This window comes from Pogona vitticeps, chromosome 5, assembly GCF_051106095.1.
Source record: "Pogona vitticeps strain Pit_001003342236 chromosome 5, PviZW2.1, whole genome shotgun sequence".
Classification (NCBI taxonomy): Eukaryota; Metazoa; Chordata; class Lepidosauria; order Squamata; family Agamidae; genus Pogona; species Pogona vitticeps.
Genome location: NC_135787.1, coordinates 36,482,074 through 36,504,888, shown reverse-complemented (window position 1 = coordinate 36,504,888; position 22,815 = coordinate 36,482,074). Strand labels below are relative to the sequence as shown.

The window sequence follows — 22,815 nt, the reverse complement described above, 5'->3', positions numbered from 1 at the left end:
GCCAACCGCACAGGAGTCAGCAAAGTGAAGGGAGGAGATCAGCCTTGTTTGCAGCTTATTAACTTTTTAAATCTCTTCCTAACACCTGGTGCATGAGTTTGCTTGTTTCCCTCTTGCCTCCCTCTTCCTTCCTTCCTTCCTTCCTAAACTTGCTAACCTATCACTAAGATAGGTGTGTGAGCTAAAAAAGAAGGGGGGGGGAGAGTAAGAAATCAGAAAGAGGTAGGAGAAAGTTTTCAGTTCAGCTTTGTTTCCAGCTTAAGGTAGCTCTGATCTGGCTGTCCAGATTTGGACAAAGCTAGCTCAATCAGAGCTACCTTAAAACATCTTCCTCTGTCAGTTTTTCTCCCCTCCCCTTTTGTTCCCTAGCTGCCCTAGAGCTGGATTAGCAAGACATTAAAATAAGAGAGAAAGAAAGAAATGGAACCAGGAGGGCAGGAGAAATGAAAGCAAGCTCAGGCACCAGGTGTGGGAAGAATTCAAAGGTAAGGATTCAAACCACCCAGAGACCTTTGGGTAGAGTGGGCGGCATATAAGTTTAATAAATAAATAAAGTTAAATAAATAAACAGCAGCCAGTTTCTCCACTGGCATGCTGATCTTAGTGCTGCTGTAGCCCAGTGGAATGGCTTTAAGTGCAGTGGTTACAACAAACCCTTCCATGTGGGCTCAACTATCACACCACCAGAATATATGCAAATACATTCAGTTCCAAAAATGTAGAAGACCCAGAGGTGGAGGAAAAAACTATGGATAAAGTGAGGGAAATTCCAGACAGATTCACCTTGGCTTTTATGCCATGTAGTCAATGGAAAATAATGTAACACATACCATCCCAATCTCAGAACATTTCCTGCATTATTCATCAATGCAATTGCACTCTCCATCTATGCTCTGGCCTTGCCATTTGCACTTCATATTCACAGAAATGGAGACTTTAAGGACAACTGGAAAAGCAGAAAACTTTTAGCACACCTTTTTCCTTGAAAAGGACCCAAGGTGGATAACGTCATTAGGAGAAAATATCTGAAGCTAGAAATGATACATATACAAATATTAAAAAGGATCTAGGAAATACCACAATAACACCAGCAAAAAGAAAATCATTCACACTTGCCTGTAAAAGTGAAGTACTGGGAAATGTACTACACATGTTTGTTTTGTTTTTGTTTTTTAAATAAAATTTCAACAGAGATGCCAATTTGGGAATCAGGCAAAGTCTCCACTTATACTCAGTGATTTACATAGAAAGGATTAGCTTTCTTTCTGATAAAACAAACATGCAGAGTAACTGCGGAGTTTTTTCATAACTTTGTTCCAGATGAGCTAGGAAATCTAATTTGCTGCATTTGGGGTAAGTATTGTAACTGTCTTAAGTCAGTGGATGAGTCTTCAGTTTCCTTCTTTAAAAGGTGCTGAACCAGGCTTATTCTTGGTTTATTCAAACACTGACAGAGAACTGTGTTAGAAATATGTGTACAGTATCTAAAATAAGGATGTGCAAAGATGGATCAAATGGGAATTGTGCAATTCTGGGGCAAATATGGGGGTACAGAAAAGATGCTCTGGTAATCCCCAGGGAGAAACAATGCATCTATGAATTCTATATTTTTTCATCTGGCTTTCATAGAGTTAAACATAGTTTTGAAAGAAGCTCAGCTGTTTGAACTGAGAGGAAGAGAAATTGAAAGTATTTACAACATTGGTAGACTGAACTGATGGTGAGAAAGCAGAAGATGAGTGACAAGTGAACTCATCCCTTCAACAGAGCCAGAATTTCCCCTGGACACACCAATCGCTGAAGCACTAAGGACTGAGGTTATTGCACAATAAAAAAATTATCCCCTTGCAGTTGCTTAACCAAACATTTTTCAGAGCTGCAGGACAAAATGAGAGAGTTTTGTCACTGTTTACATTAGCCTTTGTATTCTGGTGTAATCCTTTTCACCCCACTTTGTTCCCCACTCAGTATATTGGCACTCTATCTATCTATCTATCTATCTATCTATCTATCTATCTATCTATCTATCTATCTATCTATCTATCTATCTATCTCTATCTATCTATCTATCTATCTATCTATCTATCTATCTATCTATCTATCTATCTATCTATCTATCTATCTATCTATCTATCTATCTATCTATCTATCTATCTATCTATCTATCTATCTATCTATCTATCTATCTATCCCACCTTTTCCCTTAAAAAGGCAGTTTCAATCCTTAAAAGACAATATTTAAAGCTTAAAACAGTAAATATAAAATATTAAAAAGCATCTAACAAATACCACACTAAAAAACAGTAAACGAAAGCAACACGAAAACACATTCCAAGCAGTAAAGTACAACCGTCCATTTAAAAGCACCACTCAAGCAGCCAGTCACTCAGGGAAAGTGTGCATGAATAGAAGGGCATTTGCCTGCTTTCACAGATGGGGTCCATGCAGCCTCCTGTGGGAGGAAGTTCCAAAATTTGGGAGCAGAAGCAGAGAATGTCGGCTCCCTCAGTGCTTGTCGCTCCTTTGCCCTCTCCTTTGGCACCAAATCTGATACTGCACTACCGCAGGCACCTGGTTTCTAAGCCATAAGTTATGGCATGTTGATTTAATAAAGTGTGGCCCTATTTATACCCATCGCCTGCGTCTCACTTCATTATTCCGGAGTGGGAGAGCAAAGCCCTCTCAAGTGTCCCCTCTAAATGCATCTGTGAAGGTGGTGGAACTGACATAAAGGCTTCTCCTGATAATCTTAACACCTGAACAGGCTCATTTCATGTGTAATTGTGCAAAGAGGCTTGTTGTCAGCCATATAGTGGGTAGGTCACAGCACAAAGGGCATTAGTATTAGCTACCTATTCTTTTTTTTTCCTTTTAAACGTGTTGATGTAGTAGTATGAAAATTGTTCCTTGCTAGCCTTAATGCCATAGAGCGCATAGGAAGCCTGTCTCTACATGGCAGACTCCTTTGGAAGTGACTGGTGTGTTATATCAATGGTTCTTAACCTGGGCGATAATGCCCCCCAGGGGGCGATTTCATTTTTCAGGGGGGCGGTAGAATGAAAAAGGGCGGCGTGGGGGCGCTGGAGCAAGCCAAACCTGTGAAGATGGCTGCAGCCTTTTTACAATGTGCATGAATATATATTTTCCTCCTATCTTAATTTAGTTTCAGAGTTTTCGTCTTGAAATTTTTAGTTCCTGCATTTTATGCCCTTTTTATATTTCTTTTTGAGTCTTAAAATTCGCTTGCAACTAAATCATTAAATGGTTGTTGTGGGTTTTTCGGGCTTCTTGGCCGTGTTCTGAAAGTGGTTCTTCCTAACGTTTCGCCAGTCTCTGTGGCCGGCATCTTCAGAGGACAGCACTCTGAAGATGCCAGCCACAGAGACTGGTGAAACGTTAGAAAGAACCACTTTCAGAACACGGCCAAGAAGCCCGAAAAACCCACAACAACCATTAGATCCCAGCCATGAAAGCCTTCGCGAATACATTCAATCATTAAATGTTACTTTTTGGGGGCATTTCATTTTCTTGGAATTGGATTTTGTTTTCAGGGGTGATTGGTTTTAAGTGTCTTAAATATATAAACAAACAAATAAATAAATAAGATATAATAAGAAATAAGAGGGGGGCGATGATAACTTCCTCAATGGCTCAAGGGGGGCGTTTCTTTCAAAAAGGTTAAGAACCACTGTGTTATATCAAAATAGGTAAGAGGTCCAGTATTTAATGTTTAAGACCCTACACATCCCCAAAGTTGATGGTGCTACAAAGATCCCACTCTCGCCACAGCTCATAGATGTCTGCATTTATTTCCATGATTATCTGTTTGTTTAGAGATCCAGAAATGCATGAACAATTTCATGGACCCCGACAAGGAGCAGATCTGAATGTACTCCTTAAAGGCTACAAAGTGGCTTGGTCCTAGCTTATGTGCTTTTTATGTGGGCACAGATCAGATTAGGAGGCTTCTGCACATACTTAATCTCAAATACTGTGCTTGTAATTATGAGACATGGGAAAATTACTGATGAAGAAAGATGGAAAATTAGTAGAAAAGGGATGGGAAAGTTAATAGAAAAGTGAGCTCAGTAACAACCCACTAACTGTTGATCCTTTTCTATCAAGACTTCTATATCTGGTAATTATAAAATAATGCTTCCTTCCCTCCCACCCCACATATGTCTATGACTGATTAGAAAAAAGCCTTTTGTTATGCCATCAGCCTGCCTTATCTGCTAAATTTCATGGTTTCAGATGTACTTGTTGCTGCATGCAAGAATGAGGACACACTAAATTATTCTCCATCCTGCATGAAAGGGTGCTGTATTTGTACACTCTGAACAAAACAGGAGAATGAGGATATTTATTACACAGTTTAAGCAAATTGTGCAAAATGACACTTTAATGCAAAATGGCAACAGGTGCTACTTTGTTGGATGGACTTTCCATGATGAAAAGCAGAAGTGTTATTTCTGTGTTTGCAACCATGCAGCCAGGCTCTGTGTGTGTGTGTGTGTGTGTGTATGTGTGTATGTATGTGTGTGTGTGCTGCTTCTTAAAAACAAAGGATGCTAGTTTATACAGAATTTGTTTGGATTACTGAGACACTGATGACCAAAAGTAGACTTCCTTGTTTTGTTGTTGTTTGGAGGCAAGATATTATTTACACACATAACATTTATTGTGGTAATTGATGAGTCAACAAAAATCACACACAAACAAGGTATACAAAGGCAAATTCAGTTGTTTGAAATCAAAACAGAGTATGGTAAGTCATGTTTGCTGTGTGTATGCCCTGTTCATATGGCAAGTTGAGGTAGCCTAAACTGATCAGAAAGTATTTTGCACATCCCAAGGAAAAGAGCCCTCTGTTAAAAACATTCTACATTGCTGTAAACATGGAGACATTTTATTTTCCCACAAGAAAAAAAAATCACAGAATCCAGGTTGCCCAAATCCTTCTGAAGGAAAGCTGTTGGGAGCTATTTTTGGCTATTTTGCTTTGCACAGAACAAATTTGTCAACCAAATGAAAGAAACATTGTATAACCCAAGTTCTTACATGTGGCTTCGAAACTGTTTGTGTCTCCACTTGTACTAATGGATAGCTGCAAAAATAACAAAACAGACCAGATTTTACCTATGTACATTGGTGGGGCCACCTTCTCCACTTGTCCAAAATGCCTACTAAGAGAGTTAGTCTCAATGACAGCTTCAATTGGTGATTATCTTTTGGAGACAGACTGAAAACTGAGGTCTCATTGGCTGAAATCCCATAGTAAGTTGCAACTAGAGTAGGTCCATTGAATCAGTGGATCATACAGAAGAGTCAACTCACCAGATCCCTATGGATTTGATGGTCTCACTCTAGTTGTGCAATAACTATTAGATTTCAGCCAGTATTTTACGTATAGATTGGCCGACAATACTGAGATAAAATTTGGTACAGAACTGTGAATGACACTTACTTCACATGTGTTCGGGAAGTGCTTCCATAACTATAAGAACCTTATTTGTTTGTTTCAGAACACAGGGAATTAACCTGGATCTAAATTTCTGCTGTTTATCCTTACAGTCGTCACAAAATATTATAAATGCAACCATCCCATTTCTCTTCTTTAAACTTGTTTTATATTAACTTGTCATAATTAAGCTACAGCTGTGCCAATTAGTACAGCATATCGGACACAACAAAATTATATAAAGAGTGACTTCATTTCTTTCCAGATGGTTATTATTTAACAAGGAGTAAATATGCACATAAAAAAATAATAATTTGAAGCCTAAACGGTTTCATGTAGTTCTGAAATATAGTTCCACTCCCTGAGCAAAATCACATCCTTACAAGGTATGCTGCTACTATTCTCGGATGTTATCCTAAATTCAGTTATCCATTTGTCATCCCATGAAATCAGAGAATAGCATAAAGAATGTTACTGGGAGCAGCCTATTTGAGTTTTTTATCCATAAAAGGATTCCTGAAGAAATGATTATCAGCATTTGGCATGTACAGAATAGTTTATAATATCTGAGTGCTGATACAACATCTTGTAAAGTTTGTAAATTACATCCTTCAAAGGCTCTGGTCTTTTGAGTTATAGCTGTATGTGTTGCTATGACAGTAGAATACTAAGCACAAGAAAAATGAAGCTATAAACAGTGCCATTGCTAATTTTTACACTTTACCTAATATGGGTAAAAGCACATAATACAGCCAAGCCAAGATAGGGTCACAAAGGCTATGTATTCACAGACACTTCAAGAAAGTCCAGCATGTTGAATACCTCAGCATGCTAAAGCTTTCTCCAATCAACTCTTCTCTTTGTGGACTTCTATCATCCGCTGCTAGCATAGTGTGTTTGTAATTCAGCTCATCTGGAGTGTATTAGGTTGGGAAAGGTTGTGTCAAGTATCACTGAACTATCAAGATGCAATTCTAAGCAGGTGCACTAGAAGAACTAGGTGGTTTTTAAAAATTTTTAATAGACGAAACAAAGGAAAATATACAAGGGAAATATATATTTCTAAAGTTGCCAATGCTGACAAATGTAAAATGTTACATTCCTTCCATGCTCTTTCTATATCTAACAGCATAACATAGGATTCAGATTATAATTTCTAAATAGAAAAAAAATAAAAGGATCTGCTTTTGTGGCTATCTTACTATCTTAACCCACTCTGCCTCAGAAATTAAGAACTTACCACTTCAGAAACGTGACTTCCATAATCTCCCAGGTATTACCTGAAATTATTCTTGACTCTGTTTGAAGTCTTTGTGAGCCTTTGTGATGGAATTGCAAAGGTTCATGTAACAATGCAATTGTGTGTGTGTGTGTGTGTGTACACATGAATTGTGAGAGAGTAAGACAAACATCCCGAACTATCTTCTAAACAAATATTACATTTGCATCCAAATGCAACCACCTTTGCACTGAACCAGTCAATCTTGGTACTAAATATGAACTTGGAGCAGATTGGTGTCCAGGTGATAAAGCCTGTCACACAATAGAAACAACCACACATCACACAATACAAATTTTCTCTCATCACCATCACTTGCCCTGAGATCTGTCTCCCTATCTGAAGAAGCACAGCAATTCAGAGACACTTGGAGAATTCAGCCATCATTATGAGACCTGACAAGCACATTTCTATATATGAAGTGATTCTCTTTTGCTACTTAGTCATTATATGATGTCACTAGGCATCTGAGCTCCAAAGCATGTTTGAAGATTTAACGCTTCTCTTTAGAAATCAGCTATTAAAACTTAGACCTCCTGTCTGGTTGTATTATTCTGTTCTAACTAGTGAACATGAATTACTGTAGCATTCAATCTTAAATAAGGGGGTGTTTGTGATCTTTAAAGACCATTACTCACTACCCTTGCGATAAATCATTCTTCCATGGTGTCATTAAGTCTATGTTTGCCCTGTCTTGGTTATGAAAGATCAATCATACTCCTGAAGTGAACCTTTCATGGACAAATGCAGAGAAATGCAAGTGTATCAAGTTCAGCAATGTTACATCTTAGGCCTAGAACAGGAGTGGTGGAGACTGTAAAAGCAAAAAGGGAAATGGTGCTGGATTTTACCTGTGTAAAGAAAAAGAAGACTGACAAGGAACAAGATAGATGAGGGAAACAGAACATGTAAATAAGGTTGAGAGGAGAAAAGAGAGAAAGTCATCACTAAGGGCGCAATTCCCAAAGTATAACCTACAACAGATCACAAAGAGAAAGATACAGCAAGAGGAAAAAGTGGGTGCAAACAAAAACAGATCCTGAAGAAATATTGTTCCACATAACAAAACACTGTTGTTTATCTTTTGACCATAACCACAACCATTACTTTTGACCATTACTCCTTCTTTCTTGAAGGTTCTATTATTCAGCATTGCTAATGGGCTGCAATTTGAAACATTTATGCCAGCATCCAAGTGAATATTTACACCTATGTAAGTGCATTGGTGTAAACTGGAGCAACAAATAACCACTAATTAATGATTCCCCACATGAATTCCTTGTAGTGTGCCGGTAGATGTGACTCAGCATGTGACTAGGAATGTGATGTGGTGCTCATTAGCTAGCAGTTATTTGCTACTGCAAGTTATGCCATATGTATTCACACAGGCATCAAGATTCAGGCCTACATTCCTGGACTAAATACAATGGGAATGGAAGACGAGTGATAATTAAAAGAAAACCATAATATCACAAAGCTGTTTTTAGATTTTAGTCATTTCTAGAATTTAGTTATCATGGAACAGTAGTTCTTTTTTTATGCAATATGCTCACAAGACTTCATGAAGCCACCTGGGGTTGCTAAATTGACAGTTTCCATTCCCTGTGAATCCAGGACCAGGGCCTGCAAGCACAGAACAGACCCTTAGGATCTCACAGAAGATAGGCCCTTATGAGATTTTGTGTGTGTGTGTGTGTGTGTGTGTGTGTGTGTGTGTGTGTGTGTGTGTGTGTGTGTGTGTGTGTGTGTGTGTGTGTGTGTGTGTGTGTGTGTGTGTGTGTGTGTGTGTGTGTGTGTGTGTGTGTGTGTGTGTAAAAATATCTATATGAGATACACAATTTGGATTTTCTGGAATATTACCTGCCCAACACACATTTATGCTGTGCCAGTGAGCCCTGGTGCAACTATAGACTGCAGAGGGGATAGAAATCCAGGTACTAAAGCCACTAGGCAGAATACAATCAAAGACATTCCTCCTCCAGTACTGTTTGCCCTGTGATATGTCCCCCTCTCTGGAAAAACAAAGTAATACCAGATACTTCAGCAGACACCCTGAGACTGGCCATCAATAATACTTTATTGGCTTGTCTTCTTCCCCAGCAGCAAAGGATAGAGGATAGATAGGTTTAACCATCTCATACATCCACAGTGTACATTGCTGGTTGACTATGCTCAAAGTGAGTCCTGAATCAATACAAAGAATATGCCTAGTGAGAATTCTAAGGTCTAGACCTGTAACATTTTTCCAGAGCCATTTTGTGGATCTTCAGTGGCTCAAAATGCAGTGAGAAGAGTTGTATGCATTGCCAGTTACTCACAGCACACTAAGAGATCAATGAACAGTGCAATTTCTGTTTAAAGGACAGGGTTTCATTTTCTTGTTCTTAACTGCTCTGAGCTCTTTCAGAGAAGGTCAGGATATAAATGTTTTATGTAAATGAATACATTTAAAGCTCTGAAAACACTAATGTTGTTGTGCTGTTATGTGTTGTCAAGTCACCCCCAACTTATGGTGACCCCATGGATGAGCAGTTTCCAAACTGTTGTGTCCTCAACAGCCCTGCTCAGTTCTTGCAATCTCAAGTCTGTGATTTCCTTTAGGGAATCACTCCATCTTATACTTGGTCTTCCTCTTTTCTTGCTGTCTTCTATCTTTCCCAGCATTATTGATTTTTCCAGAGAATCCTGTCTTCTCATAATGTGCCTGAAGTGGGACTCCCTCAGTTTGAACATTTTTGCCTCCAGAGATAGTTCAAGCTTGATTTGATCTAGGAACTACTTGTTCATCTTTCTGACAGTCCAGGGTATCCTCAAAGCTCTCCTCAATGCATTCATAAATGAAAATTCACCATCATTAAGACTTAATAACAGGAAACCAAATAAGAGGTGAATTGGATCCCTTTCTAACAGCCAGAGTTTGAAAACATTACTTTTTTGGACTTCAACTCCCATAATCCCCCTAGTCAGCATCAAAACTGAATACCACCTCAGCCTGGGGAGAGGGAGGGGGGGACACATCAAATGCCTGGCATTGCCATAATTTCCCCCTTTGTCTTACTTTCTAAGAATGCATAGTTCCAACTGAGAGAAATTTAATTTTTCCTTTCATGACCAACTCCCTGCTGAACAGCCTGCCTCCATTCCAATAAGCAGATAATTAAGTACTGATGGATGTGATGACTTCCTTTTCCAATATCAGCAAGTGAGAGAAAGAGACAGAGGGAGAAAATGTGTATTCTTTGGTGATTACAGAGTGGAGCACACAGGAAAGGAAGAACAAGTGCCCAAAGTGTCTGTTTTTGCAGGAACATGATTGATATCCCACCATGGAAGAAATTATTTAGTTCTTAGACCCCTGTGAGGTGTCAGAAATTGTCTGTGGATTTTTCCTGGCCTTTCTACCCTGGAATAATAACTATCCTCCTGAAATGTTAACTGAACCAATTTAAGTCATTCTATAGCCTTTGTATGTCAGCCTGATGAGCTGCTGCATTCTTGATCCTGAGCCTATTATTCTGCCCTTTCATTATAATATCACTTGTTATTGCAGTGCCTTCTTTGAGTGAACTGAAGAATTTGGATCTGCAGGAGTGCTACCGCATAGTTCATAATTGAGATGCTTTCCCAGACTTTGTATTTTGATCAGGCTTAGCTACACAAGGCCAATAGTCAAGTTAGCTTAATAATAGCCAGAAGAAATGCCTCCAACCGAAATTGGTCACAGGGCACGCAGCACCAAAACTAATTTATTGAGAATTAAAAGGCCCTTGTGAGTATGGTTGAAACTTGAAAGTTGTCCAGGGATTCATTGTGTGGCTGCATGTGTAGAGAAGGAAGTTGTTCAAGGGGGAGGGGGGAGAGGGATCCCTCCTTTAGACAGCTACCACACTAAAGTAATTTCTGAAACACCCTGATAAGTGTTTGCTTTGAATTTACATTAAAGAGCTCAATAGTGGCTACCTGGGAGAACAGCTCCTGCTTTGAAACTGACGTGTGTCCTGCAGAGATTAAGGACACAGGGCTGCAGGAGATTAGCAGGACACTTGGTTTAAGTGACATCTAATCCATTTTATTGACATTAGCTCTATCTTGCAAAACAAGCATTTTTTTGAGGAAAACATAATGAAAATTTTGTGGGTATTTATAGGCTGGCATAGCATGCCTTCCTTTATATATATATATATTTTTGTACGCTGCTGCGAGCTTCTGTTGGCAGGGTCTGTAATTGAAACCAACAGCACTTGTTATAGATGCCATGCAGGCAACATGTTACTGCATACTAATATAGCTGAGAATGTCCAAAGAAGCATTATATTACTTGTTGAAATGTTATTTATGTCATGCTGCAGACAGAGGACATTAAATGTCGTTCATTGAAGAAGACAGGCTAAGGCTTCATATCACTGTGCTTATTTCTCCATCATATTCAGTTGTGAGACAACACAGGCATCCGATTTCCTTTCTGATTGTTTGCTTTTTGAGACAAGAGGTTGCAGAATGAAAATCAGTTCATAGGCAAAGAGCTCTCTCAAATTTCCTTTCATCCCACTGTAATCAGGCAGGTAGATAGGGCTGCCCACTTGCTGATGGCTGCAAGGACATTTTGGCAATCTGAAGGATTGTTAAATTGAATGTGGGTTCCAGATTGGGAGATGTGACGTTTCTATCAACATGACTGCCACTTACCTAGATTTCATTATTCTGGGGAAATAAGGTTTTGCTCACACCATGGAAAATAAATTTGCCGTTCTTGTCCCTGCTTTTGATTCGGTGGCATGGAGACATTGTATATATTGAGGCTGATTCAGTGCATGAGGCTGGGTTTCCATCAGTGTAGAATGGAAGCTTAATGATAATGCATACCCAGAAGGGGTCAAAGAAACAAATGGAACAAACAGACAATCAAATCAAAAAAATTAAACCACACCCATGATTAGCCAATTAAGTCATCTTCATATAAAATGTCAGTGTGTTTCACCAAGGTAAAAGGAAGGAAGGAAGGAAGGAAGGAAGGAAAGAAGGAAGGAAGGAAGGAAGAAAGAAAGAAAGAAAGAAAGAAAGAAAGAAAGAAAGAAAGAAAGAAAGAGTTCTGATTTTTATGCTAAGCATTTTCACATGACCTACAATAAAACAGTGCTGCCAAAAAAGAGCTTAGAAACCTAATTTAAATTGAGAGGATTTGATTGATTCCTCTCTTCATTTCCAATGAAAGAGAACACTTTTGCTTTTAATCCCCTGGCCCTTGATTCAATATGAATATAGTAGGTGTATGATAGATTTTTCTGATTCTGTGTTTCATGCAGAGCACATGAACTAAAGTAATTGCTATTGAAGGAATTTTTGGTTAATTCTTTTTTAATTAGAAAAGCAAAAGTAAATAAACAGCTGCAGCATAGGAAAAACATAATGGGAAATACCAAAAATCACAGTTTTTCTGCAAGCCCTTTGTTATCACAGGGTGTCTATCTCTTTGTATAAAAAATCACTCTAAGTAAGTAAAGAAAGGCATCTTTACTTACAGTAGATCTTCAGTTAGAATCAGAAGAGTAAAAGGTAGAAAAAGACAAAATGGACCTCTCAGTCATCTGGAAGAGGGAGAAATCCATGCAATTGCATGGTCCAAAGATCAGGAAGCAAAGAATGTACATGTCTGCTCTTGTTGAAAGTTAGAAAGGATGAGAGAGAGCAAACAAACAACAGGAAGCAAAACAAACAGGAAGAGATGGCAGGGGCTTGACTCAAGCCCAGGAAAAAGGATTTTGTTAATTGGTTAGTTGCAGAACTTGTGGATTTTGCCCCTGCAAATGGAAGGGCTAATAGAGCACATGTCCCTCTTTCAAGAGATCACATCCACACTTATTATTCTAAAGCTGTTATAGAAATTTATTGAGATAAGAAAAACAGTAGGAATCCTAGTTCTAGCTAATTAACATGAAAATGCAGGGTATCACAGCTGACCCTGACCTCTGGAGATCAAAGGAGGGATGTTTCTTCTGTTCTCTCCCAGAAAAAATAAAGTAGAAAAAGTCAAAAAGCAGAAAGTGATATCAGGAGTCCTAAAGATTTCAGTCCAGGATGATGGATGATCAGCATAGATCACAGCAGGTCAAGGACAGTGCAGGAAACTGAAGGAGCAACCCCTGCCCCCATGGAAAGACATGCATATTCTTCAGTAAAATGAGTTTTACCAAGTGACCTCTAATCTTCAAAAAAAAAAAAAAAAGGTTTAAAACAAACACAGAAAAGAGAAGTACACTAAACTCCACACCATCCATTCTTGCTCTCCATGCAGGGTGGCATTTTGTAATATCCCGAACCCTAATTTTTCTGGGTTACGGTTTGCATGGATAACCTCTATGTCTAGCAAAGGCAGTCCTCTTCAGACTGTTGCTCTCACGCATATTCAAAGTGATGGTTCTAATCTATAAAGCCATAAATGGCTTGGGACCAAGCTATCTCAAGGACTGCATCTCACTTTATGAGCCTGCTTGAGTACTGATATCATCAGGTGAGGCCTTTCTCTCAGCCCTGCCACATTCACAGGTGTGTTTTGGTGGTGTCACAAAAGAGAACATTCACTATTGCCACTCCCAGAGTTTGGAACTCCCTCCCACTGGAGGCTAGACTGGGGCCATATTTACTGTTGTTCTGCAAGCAGGTGAATACTTTTCTCTTCAGGCAAGCTTCCCCTGAGTGACTAGCTGCCTGAGTGGGTGTTTTTTTTAAAAAATGTATAGTTGTACCTTACTGTATTGAATGTGTTTTGCTATTACTTATGTTTTTTTAAGTATTATATTCATTTGAACTTTCTAGTGTTGTATACTCACTGTTGTTACCTTAAATTCTGTCCTTAACTTGTTGTAAGCTGCCATGAGTCCTTTTAAAGGAGAAATGTGGGATCAAATATTTTAAATAAATTAATTAAATAATATGTAGAGAAAGACAACTGAGGCGTGCAAGCGCATTTCCTTCCTCATAAATTTATTTTAGCTCCTCTGTGAATGTCGACTGTCATAGCCATCCTGACTCTGGAAATTGTATTTTAACAAAAGCAACATTTTCAATCACTGGCTATTATGGCTATTAAGTTGTGGGCTTGAGAGGTGCAGCCATCTTAACTTTAAATATACATGCAACACTTCAAAAACTGTAGATGCTTTTCACAATAACCACAGCAGCAGCAACCACAAATCATTCAATTTCTTAGATTTTTGTTTCTTGAAAACAAAATGCTCTTTTGAAATTATGACAACAATGTGGCTTATATTTCAGCCTCGTCAGATATGTGAGGCATTCATAAGACTTTACCGCCCATAATGAAAAAAGCAACACATTTTGAGGGTACATTGCTGCCTTGAAACAATGTGAACTCTAGCAATGGGACTAAAACAGAAGCAGCCTTCCCAAGACTCTTAATACTTCCTAATTGTTCTATTTTCTTGCTGGTAAGATTCCTGTACCATGAAGAGGAGAAAAGGACATAGACATGTTCCACACCCAGAGACATTGGGAAGATAAAACCGTGAAATCATGGCCATGTCAACACACAGCAGAATGGTTCTGACTATATTTTGCCATACATGTGAAATGGAGGTACACTAATACACTGGTTCTTAACCTTGGGTTACTCAGGAGTTTTGGACTGCAACTCCCAGAAGCCTTCACCACCAACTGTGCTGGCTGGGGTTTCTGGGAGTTGCCGTTCAAAAACATCCGAGTAACAAAGGTTAAGAACCACTGCACTAATACATGGGATATGTATTTCCTTCAAGAGGTTTGCATTCAACCAATGGAAATATAAAATCTCAAAAACTAAATTATATCAGCATTATGGGACATCGTTCTCCAGCCACTGGAGGCATTTATTACCCAAGTGGAGTTTCTCACATATTTTAGTTCATACAGATATTATCTTTGATTTTTTTCAGTATAATATTGGGACTCAATGCATTAAATGCAGTCATACTTGCAAGCACAGAGCTAACAGATGTCTGTATGGTTTTGAAGACTCAGTCAAAGGAAAAGCTTCCCTGATAATGTCTGACAGTCTCCAAGGGAAAGAGGAAGTAGGAGCATGAAAAGAAGAGAGTATCAAAAGACAGTAGCAGTAGAGAGCGAAGTGTGGAAAAAGCAGTGTAGAGAGTGAAGCAAATCTTTAGTTCCTTTCTTCTCCTTTCCAGAATAGAATTTCTCATTGTCCAAAATGTTCTTAGAAAGAAAAGGAAGCATTTATGTTTTGTTTCAAGCCTGCACAAAAATGCTCCTAGTTTCTATCTGAAGTGATGAAGTTACGCACAACCCCTTCAACAGTAGGAAAGTAACTAATTCTTCTCTTGTAAGCATGGCCCATGGACTGTACTCAGAAGTGATTCTGAGTAAAATCATTAAACAAGATGGAGAATCAGCAATCAGATGGTTCAAAGAGATTAAGACTGTGATCCTGTGCATACTTACCTTCAGATAAGTTCCAAGGCCCTGCTTCTAAATAGATATACTTAAGCACACTTTAAGTAATCAAACAGCACATGTCTGAAAGATGTGATGCTTATATTGATGACCCCCCCTTAATCTAGAAATTACTATCACATCATATAAAATAAAGTATTTCTCATTCATTGATAACTCAGAGGTTTATGCATCTAAATGTGGACCCAGAAGTGGGAAGTTTGATTCTTCACTGTGCCTCTTTGCCAGAAGGTGGACTTGATTATCTATAGGGTCCCTTCAGGCTCTGTAATTCTAAGATTCTAAGATGAAACTTGGTGGATCATATCAGAGGTCTGTTTGGTCTAGCAAGCAGTCGCTGACAAGATGTCAGTGGAAAGCCCTCTAGTAGGATATTAGACTTGTTCCCCAATAACTGAGGGTCATGTTGCCTGTGATCCATAAGATAGCAAATCATTATCCTGACTAGTAAGTAGCCCAAGATCGCCTTTCCATTGCTCTAGTCCCCTTTTAAAGCCAGTGACAATCTCCGTATTATGGAAATTGTTTTGCATCATTTAAAAAAGAAAGTCAGACCAAGACAAACATCCAAAGTAGAAAACAAAGATGGTTGTTCAAAACAGTGCTGGGCACCAACATTTTCCAGTGATCAAAGTTGAATTCAATTTGGAGGGCTATGATTTCAACCATGTAGAGGAAAGAAATAAGGGAATAAACATAGCAAATTAGCTAGAGAAGTTAAGATAGGAAGGCTCATAAAAACGTGGTGCTAGGATACAAATGCACCTATGATAGCAGCAGTGGCAGGTCAATTTCCATTTTCTAACTACAAGGCAAGTGAAATTGGTATTCTACCTGCATTCAGGGAAAATAAACAAAAACAGCACAATTTGAATACTTATTAATAGATCAATTAAGACTCAAAGGATGAGTTTATATCCCAAATTCCAATACCTTCTTGTTATATGAATATTGAGTAACACGCATAAGTTCTATAAATACAAATATTTCTTATGCATCTAAAAATGCAAATGCTGGATAGCTCAGTGATTTAGGTATCCGGCTGTGGAGTTGGGAATTTGACTCCCCACTGTGCCTCCTGTGCAGAGGCTGGACTTGATGATCCATAGAATTGCTTCTGTAGTTCTAAGATTATTATGTCTCAACTGGTGGCAATTCACCACCAAAAGTTATGCACCTGGCATTATATCTATAGGCATGACTGATAAGATTATCAGCAATGTTTGGATATCTGAGAATTACAGTCAAAAGAAGCATATTCTAATAACAACTTTTACAAGCTCAGGCCATGACAGATGTATATTTCACCTAAAGATGGGTGAATGTTTTGTTTGTGTCATTATATATTTGAATATATATAACATGCTACTGAGGAAGAGCGGAGGACAATTACAAATAGCTCCAGAGCTAATGAAGTGGTTGGGCCGAAGCCAAAAGGACGCTCAGCTGTAGACACGGCTGGAAGTGAAAGGAAAGTCTGATGCTGCAAAGAAGAATACGGTACTTCATAGGAACCTAGAATATAAGATCTATGAACCTTGGTAACTGGAGGTGGTCAAACAGGAGATGGCAGGAATAAACATTGACATCCTGGGCGTCAGTGAACTAAAAAGGACGGGAATGGGAGAATTCAATTCAGATGATTATCATATCTACTATTGTGGGCAAGAATCCCGTAGAAGGAATGGAGTAGCCCTCATAGTCAACAAAAGAGTGGGAACAGCTGTAACGGGATACAATCTCAAAAATGATAGAATGATTTCAATATGAATCCAAGGCAGACTTTTCAACATCACAGTAATCCAAGTTTATGCACCTACCACCTATGCTGAAGCAGCTGAAATTGACCAATTCTATGAAGACTTACAACACCTTCTAGAACTGAACCAAAGAAAGAGGTTCTTCTCATTATAGGGGATTGGAATGCTAAAGTAGGGAGTCAAGAGATAAAAGGAACAACAGGCAAGTTTGGCCTTGGAGTTCAGAACGAAGCATGGCAAAGGCTAATAGAGTTTTGTCAAGAGAACAAGCTAGTCATCACAAACACTCTTTTCCAACAACACAAGAGGCGACTCTACACATGGTCATCACCAGATGGGCAATATCGAAATCAGATTGATTATATTCTCTGTAGCCAAAGATGGAGAAGCTCTATACATTCAGCAAAAACAAGACCTGGAGCTGATGGTGGCTCTGATCATCAGCTTCTCATAGCAAAATTCAAGCTTAAACTGAACAGAGTAGGAAAAACCACTGGGCCACTCAGGTATAATCTAAACCCTTATGAATAGACAGTGGAGGTGAAGAGCAGATTTAAGGAACTAGACTTGGTGGACAGAGTGCCTGAAGAACTATGGATGGAGGCCCGTAACATTGTACAGGAGGCAGCAACAAAAAACATCCCAAAGAAAAGGAAATGCAAGAAAGCAAAGTGGCTGTCCAACGAGGCCTTACAAATAGCAGAGAAGAGAAGGGAAACAAAATGCAAGGGAGATAGGGAAACATATGGAAAATTGAATGCAGACTTCCAAAGAATAGCAAGGAGAGACAAGAGGGCCTTCTTAAATGAACAATGCAAAGATACAGAGGAAAACAATAGAAAAGGAAAAACCAGAGATCTGTTCAAGAAAACAGATCTCTGGTTTTTAGAGATATTAAAGGAATATTAAAGGAATCTTTTGTTCAAAGATGGACATGATAAAGGACAAAAATGGGAGGGACCTTACAGAAGCAGAAGACATCAAGAGGTGGCAAGAATACACGAAGGAATTATGTCAGAAAGATCTGGATGTCCTGGACAACCCAGATAATGTGGTTGCTGACCTTGAGCCAGACATCCTGGAGAATGAAGTCAAGTGGGCCTTAGAAAGCATGTCTAACAACAAGGCCAGTGGAGGCATTCCAGATGAACTACTTAAAATCTTAAAAGCTGATGCTGTTAAGGTGCTACACTCAATATCCCAGCAAATTTGGAAAACTTAGCGTGGCCAGAGGATTGAAAAATATCAGTCTACATTCCAATCCCAAAGAAGGGCAGTGCTAAAGAATGCTCCAACTACTATACAATTGCACTCATTTCTCATGCTAGCAAGGTTATGCTCAAAATCCTGCAAAATAGGCTTCAGCAGTATGTGGACTGAGAACTCCCAGAAGTATAAGCTGGATTTCAAAGGGGCTGAGGAGCTAGGGACCAAATTGCTAATATGCACTGGATTATGGAAAAAGCCAGAGAGTTCCAGATAAACATCTACTTCTGCTTCACTGACTACGTAAAAGCTTTTGACTATGTGGACCACAGCAAACTATGGCATGTTCTTAAAGAAATGGGAGTGCCTGACCACCTCATCCACCTCCTGAGAAATCTAAAGAAAGCTGACTGCTGAAAAATTGATGCTTCTGAATTGTGGTGCTGGAAGAGGCTCTGAGAGTCCCCTGGACTGCAAGGATAACAAACCTATCCATGCTAAAGGAAATCAACCCTGAGTACTCTCTGGAAGGACAGATCCTGAAGCTGAGGCTCTAGTACTTTGGCCATCTCATGAGAAGAGAAGACTCCCTGGAAAAGACCCTGATGTTGGGAAAGTGTGAAGGCAAGAGGAGAAGTGGTCGACAGAGGATGAGATGGTTGGACAGTGTTATCAAAGCTATCAACATGAAAAGAAAATGAACAGTTTTGTCCATCTTCGAAAATGGTTTTGAGTGCTTAGTTACTGGAGGCACGATTTGGGATTGCTGTGTAATCTGCCACGTTCATGATACTGAATTAGCCTCCCATATCTTTTTTTCCCATGGGTTCCTCCTCTTTTAGACAGCCACAAATAGATAAACGGTCCTCAGCGAGTAAGGAACAGCTATATAATTTGAATGGAGTCAGTAGCTGAAGATTTTATTTAGCACTTTTCTATTGAGAACTTAACCCCAATCATCAAATTCCTCCATAAATTTGATGGGGAAAATATTTGAGATTCTGAAGAAAAAAACATAATGTGGGAGATAGTGAAGCTGACAGGTTCATCTGTCCCGCATTCCAGCTCATTTGATCATTTTCCATAAGACTTAAAATGCTAGATAGATGCTCAGAAGAAAATGGTTCCCCTCTCTTTGTTGTGTTAATGATCAGAATGAAGAAAGGGGTGCATACTGTGAGCAGCATACACTTTTAATGCTAGTGCTGTCAGGAACATTGTGAGTTCAAAATAATTGCCTAAACAGCTGCTTCAGGAAGCACTTATTTAAAACACACACACACACACACACACACACACACACACACCAACACACACACCGAGGATGTCTGGCTTTCTGCAAAGAAAGGCAAAGTGGCAGCAAATGACTGACAGATAGTTGGGAATTAATAGTTATATAAAAAAAACAAAAGACAAGACACCAAAAAGGAAAGGATGGAAGAAGCATATTAAATTAGTTGGGAATATAGGAGGAGGTCATATAGAAGTACTATATATCTTGTCAATGAAGAAGGCAGGAAGAGGCAATTATTATGTGAATTTCCTGTGAGACTGCTGGATATAGAATTAATACAAAACAAACGCTTTGCTTGAATGATTTAATAGGAGATGAGAAAGCCTCTTCACACCATTGAAAATGCTGGAGTCGCTGCCAAGCTGAGTCTTTGGACAGCATAACTCGCTCTTTGCCCCTCCCCCAATGGATGGTGCGGGATCCTACAGGTCTCACAAGAGTTGTCTCAAGACGAGAAGATGCTAATTCTTGTAACACATTTTCTAAACATGAGGCACTCAAGTTTTTCTTCTTCCTTAAAATTCTTGCTTTAATTATGTGCAAATTTAGGCAGAATCAACTGAATGATTAATTAATTATCTTGTGTAAACGACCCAGTGTAGTGCTTGCACTAACGGGATGTTATATAAATTAATAATTAAATAAATAAAATAATTGCAACTCAATTCATTAACCAGTTAAGATTGCATTAATCAGATGCTGGGCCTAGTAGAAAGCAAATGGAACTATGTAAAACTGTACAGATTCCATTAAGTTATTTTTAACATTTTGCTTTCAACAACTTTTGCTGGGGTGAAAACGAAATCTGAGAGGGTTTTCTTTCTCTGTGGGAATATCGATTTTGCACTTCCTGATTTGGCAACAGAACACATCTGGCCTTGGAAATCCATAACTTTCCAAGACTTGTACTGTGCTGAGGGGGAGTGTAATGTGCACAAAGCCATTTGTTCATTTAAAAATCCACATAAACACACTTTGGTTTATGGTGATGATGTGAAATCATACAGAAATATAAATCAAAGAAACAAAACATTTCTGAGTTCTGTCCTGAAGCTCATGAAGGTCTTGTGTAACCCTACGTCATCAAGAAGCTGTGGGGCAGGAGGGAGGTATTTAATTACTAAAAAGTATTGCCAAAATTAAATCATCCCAACAGTAGTGATTTTTCGTAAATCAAGCCTTCCTCTTTTGTCCCATGGGCCCATGATTCCCCAATGTTGAACTGTTTTTTTTTTTTTTTTTTTTTTTTTTTGCAGTCTTTGGAACTTAAATTAGCAATGTTTAATTTCTGAAGAAATCGGTTGCTGATGACATCATCAGCCTTATGCAGCATAAGTTATATGAACAGGACTTCAGCAATATTGTCCAGTATCCAACTGCTAGTCTCAACTAAAGATTAAACCATTGAAACATTTCCTGAATGGTAACTCAACACTTACATTATGTAAAGCTCAGTGAGTTAATAGGTTTACTCTGCTTGTGAATAGCAATCGTATATTGTCCACTGAAACAGGCTAACAGAGATACCTCCTTGAATGTTTTTCAGTATGTGTAGTGGTTACTGAAGCTCAGGAAAAAGATGTGTTCACGTCATTGCTACTATGTGCTGTCATGTCACATTCAATGTATGGTAAGCCTAACAAGGCTTTCAATGTATATGAGATATTTAAGGAGCTGGTTTATTATTGCTTAGTGAATTTCCATGACTGAATGAGGATTTCAATCCAGGTTTCATAAGTCCTAGTGTTTCACTTTATCCACAATATCGCACTGGTTCTTGAATTTTACCATCACAAGGGAAATTTTCACCTGCTTTATGGATTAGAGGCAGAGGAGCCCGGCTCAAATAGTAAACTACTGAACTTTTATCTTGGACACATTTAAGAATTTCACCGCTCCTAGCTGGATGTGAAGCCCAGTAGGCACTGTAATTGTGTAAGTTTTTTGTTTCATCTAGATTGGTGTATACACTGTGTGTTGAAGAAAGAACACATACCACTGTGTGTTGAAGAAAGAACACATACCATGTACAGTCTATGCTCGCACATTAGGACCTTAATCTTGTTCAAGCTCTGTGAAGACACAAAGAGGATGTAGATTATCCTTGTATGAGACCTCTGGATGAAAATGAAGCAGAACCCAATGAAAGTAGCAATATAGCACTTGTTAAGCAAACTAAAATTATTTGATAAGATTAGCATGTCTGTGTACATGAATTGTGCATGTGTAAATCCAGGTAGCAGCTTCATTTACATGTGACTGCTCCCTACAGAATATTCTGAAGAAAAGGTGGCTTCTATTTCATGCAATTATTTTTTTGTCTGCCATTTGCACAGCAGACTCTCAAACAAATCTGCCATTGCAGTTGGAGTGCAGGTATTCAAAACAGCATGCTTGAAATAAGCAAGCAAAGCTCTTGGTAAATGGAATGATCTTAATTCATGTGAGAGCCAAACTGTAGCTCATGTTTTATGGTTCATTTACACAATGAGGCATAATTGGGATAATAGATGAATATTCACAGTTTAGAAAATGGGCAATTAATAGCATATCCTCAAATGGTCTTATTGCTTTTATGGCCAGGAAAGAGGAAATTTTCAACTTAAAATATAAATTTAACTAATCTGAAATTCAACTAATCTCCGTGCAGTACAAGAAAGCCTGGACCTCTCCAGACTTAGGTCTCAGCTCCGCTCATTTCTCCTTACTACCCTTTCTGTTTTCTATCCCTCACTGTCTTCTTTCCATTGTTGCTTCCATTGCACACTCTCTGTCGCTCTCTCCATATGGACATTAGGGTTATTCTGTCTCAGGGCAAAGGCAGAAGTTTCAGGGAATTTCTGTGCTTCTCTGGATCTTCAGGAGGAGGGGAAAAAAACACAAAAAAACCCTCAGGTGAAACTAGTGGTGTGATACCCATTCTTTACATATATAGCTTCACCAATTTGCAGGTCCCCTCACTGCCCACACTTCCTGATCTAGAAAAGAAAACTATGGGAAAAGTCACTATGTGCCACCTTTCTTTGTGCTCAAATGAAGTATAGAAAGGTGGAGATGTGGCTTGCCATCCTAGAGTTGATTATACAAAAAAAAAAAAAAAAGACAAAAGGTGCATACACATTAATCCAGTTAGCATGAGACTCCTAAATCTCATCCATAAGATTGTCTTTGAAATTTCACCTCCTTTGAAATTCTTTTCAAAGGCAATTTCTTTTCTATCAAAGGGAAAGAGGTTGGTCAAAGTTCTCATGGGAGAACTACCCTACACGGCACTAGTTCAAAGCATAAATAATCCTCCAACCCTCAGTAGGTTTTGTGTTAATCTTTGTGGGAGGGAGGCAACATCATG

The 22,815-nt window shown here is 38.8% G+C and overlaps 1 long non-coding RNA gene across 1 annotated transcript in view; it reads left to right on the top strand.

The window, feature by feature from the left end:
- Positions 1 to 317: 317 nt before the first annotated feature.
- Positions 318 to 22,815, top strand: part of LOC144583244 (uncharacterized) — a 55,057-nt gene continuing 32,559 nt past the window's right edge. The window contains exon 1 of the long non-coding RNA XR_013536940.1: positions 318 to 485. This is a non-coding gene — a long non-coding RNA (uncharacterized LOC144583244). The remainder of the gene's footprint in view (positions 486 to 22,815) is intronic.